Below are 3,666 nucleotides of genomic sequence, written 5' to 3' on the forward strand. Positions count from 1 at the left end.
CCTCAACCGCCGACGTTCCTCATCATGGAACTCTCGCAGACGACACATGCGACCGTTTCGCGAACTTTTAACGGCGCGACACTTGTCACCTCGCGCATTTCACCGTACCGAGCGTTTCACTCGAAGGCGCTAGGGAATTCTTCAACGTGATCTTCCAACCAACCGACACGGCATAAGAAAAAGAAAAATTAAAAAATCCACAGCTACGATTATTGACAATTTGGAAAAATCGTGGTGCCATTTAATTCGAAAAATGACGCGGATTTGTAACTTCTTGCAAAATTTACTCAGATTTATAATCGCGCGTTTTACATCTTTAATCGACATTGAGCAAAGCTCAATAAGAGTAAATGAACATCTGTCTTATAGGTTTTCCTTTTTTTTTTCAGAAACCTGTCATTTTGAACTCTGATAGAAGTAGGTTAATCGTCGATAGTTCCAGTGATGAATCGATAGTTGCAATAATCAATAATTAACAGGCACATTAATCAAAAACAAACATTGAATCACACAAATCGGACAATGTGTGATGCACGACATAAAAGCAGTTGTTTCAACTTCTTGATAAATTAACTGATAGATAAATCATGTGCCTGCCTTTGTCTAAATTGGAGGAAAAACAAAGACAGACGTATAATTTAACTACACTGAGAGAAAAATATAGTTGCTTTCGGCGTGAACTATACTTTTTTGTGATTTTAACCAGGAAAATAATTAGAAGAACCACCTTTCTGATAACACTTACTAAAACAATGGCTCTTCCAATTATTTTTGTGGTTAAAATCACAAAAGAGTATACTGAGAGAAAAATTATATTAAAATCAACAAATATTTCTTTGATGGGTGCCATTAACATATTTACTTAAACCTACATTCTCTTTATTTAAACCAAATATTGTTTATTTAAATCAGGTGAACAATATTTGATTTAAAGAGAATTTAGATTTAAGTAAATATATTAATTAATGTAAATATATTAATTAATTTTTGGCGTGAACTATACTTTTTTGTGATTTTAACCAGGAAAATAATTAGAAGAACCATTTTTCTGATAACACTTACTAAAACAATGGCTCTTCCAATTATTTTTGTGGTTAAAATCACAAAAGAGTATACTGAGAGAAAAATTATATTAAAATCAACAAATATTTCTTTGATGGGTGCCATTAACATATTTACTTAAACCTACATTCTCTTTATTTAAACCAAATATTGTTTATTTAAATCAGGTGAACAATATTTGATTTAAAGAGAATGTAGATTTAAGTAAATATATTAATTAATGGCACCCATCAAAGAAATATTTATTAATTTAAATATAACTTTCTCTCAGTGTATAGTTGATGCCAAAAGCAACTATATTTTTCTCTCAGTGTATCAGTTAACTTACCAAGAAGTTGGCACAATCGGCCCATATAGATGGAGCTTTCCACAAGGAACCCAATCTTGGGCGAATGAACGGCAACACGCTAATAATTATAATAATAATAATAACGAGATATCCGCACGGTAGTTAACGGCGAAATTTCAGAAAATATCCCGGACGAGCGTCTCGCCGAAATTGTCGACCGTCGCAGGTGTTGCCGGGGTCGCAGGTGCGTCTGTGATGCGGCGGCGGCGGCGGTGGCGGCGGCGGCCGCGTATTATAAGCGAGCTAATTAAAAACCAGACGATATGACGAACAGACAGTGCTGAGGCTCTGTAGGCGCGCGCATACGGGCGGTCCTCCACACTTTCACCGATAAATAATACTTAATGACAGTGACACGCACAATATAAAAATTAACGTTTCTCAGCCGCGAACGCTTAATCACTCGATCGACAATCGCGCAGTTAAGGGACTGAAGAAAAGAAGGAAAAGGAAGGAGAAGGAACGCAACCGGTAGTGCGGGATAAAACGCGCGTTTTCCTCCGTTGGACCCGTTATGTATCGTTTCTCTCTGTCGCTCGATACCGCACTCTTGACTCGGCATCGAAATGCAACATCAAAGAGAGGTTCTGCTTCAGATAGCTGGACGAGAGGAAGTTTTTACGGATTCTCCTCGAGGAAGTGAATAAGAATATCAATACAAGATGTTGGCGATACTATTTATCGTTGTTTTAAGGACAGAAAGATTTTATAAAAAAGAAAATAAGATTTTCCGTATAGGGACGCCTTTAACTGATGGATATAACATTACAGCTTGTGTAATACTCTGGAACAAATGAGACGAGGAAACTTAAAAACTGTATTAAATTTGCCGGGGAATGAATATGAATTTTTCGGAAAATTTCCGAACAATTAGTATTTTTCCCGGTACATTAAATAAAAAAAAAAAAGAGAGAGAAAATTAAATGTAAATTCAAAGCCGTATTTTGTTAAATTTTCATATTCTGCATATGATGCATTTTCTTGCATTCTGCATATGCAAAAGTCACCTTCAAAATTTCACGCAGTTTTTTAATTTTTTTGGCCTATTTATTTCGGATTATTACACAAGCTATAATGTTGTCCAACAATTCGAAGGCGGCATAATATAAATAAAACATAGACGACGAAATTTTAGTTTTTTAAAAATAAAAACTGATTTTGTCATACTTAAAATATATATAATGGATGTAAGTGGAGTCAAAACATCATCTTGATATCTTTATTTGTTTCATTGAAAGAAATTTCTAAAAACTTGCTTTTTCGGCTACTTAAGTCAGAATCTCCCTTGAAGTATTGAGATATCACGAGATATCGAACGCGGTCTTCACTTTTCTCCTCTTATCCGCCTGTTTATATCATAAATAATAACAACGTGTATATTATGTACACACAACGGGATAAATAAATTAATTGTCACTTCATTATTATGCATCGCGATTGCTTCGATCTCGCGGATATCGATACATAACAGAGTCATGAGCGACCATGGCTTAGAGCCCGGATCGTGCCGCGACGCGTCCGACGGGTCGGACCTGTTGACTTGCTTCTGCATGAACCACGCTGTGGAAAAGAAAGAAAAAGTGACAAACGCACGGTAAATGTGGAAACTGTCCGCGCGATTTGACGTCAAATTGATTCGCGGGGAAATTAATTTTAAACGGGACAGGGTCGCTTTGGCGAGCTAATTCGTGTCACCGGGATCTTACCGGGGAGGAAAGAAAAGAGAAAGAAATTCCTTGAATAGGATCACACGTCTCTGACGAGGTTGACAAATTAGCCGGCGGACGATGTCAAACTCAAAGGGCGCAATTACAAGTAAGAGATGTACACATCTCACTCGAGCACACGTCAGAGATGTCATCAGGATGTTAATTTAACACGTTGAATGCCACGACGGTCGCTGATGACCGGCACTATGATATCACCGTGTCTCATTGAGTTACTACGTAAAATATACATAGGTAATTGCATTTGGAAAATTCGGCTGCACGTGCGTCGTCAATAGAGAGCTAATGAAACGAGGTGAATACATCTCGAATTACATTAAGGCTTCCCATTCCTTCGCCTCGGACGTTCGATTGATGATATCGGAAGTGAGAAAATATACGTTGAAAATTCTTGCAAAGCATGTTGAAATAAAAAGAAATGTATCTGGAAATGACGCTTATATGATTGTTTGAGCAGACTTGCAAAATACTTCGTAACGTTCCTTCTATCGCTATAACCAATATAGTCGTAAAATTAACATGAGGTGT

Source organism: Odontomachus brunneus, unplaced genomic scaffold (assembly GCF_010583005.1).
Source record: "Odontomachus brunneus isolate Ranch 3 - 2012 unplaced genomic scaffold, Obru_v1 Obru_scaffold_055, whole genome shotgun sequence".
NCBI lineage: Eukaryota > Metazoa > Arthropoda > Insecta > Hymenoptera > Formicidae > Odontomachus > Odontomachus brunneus.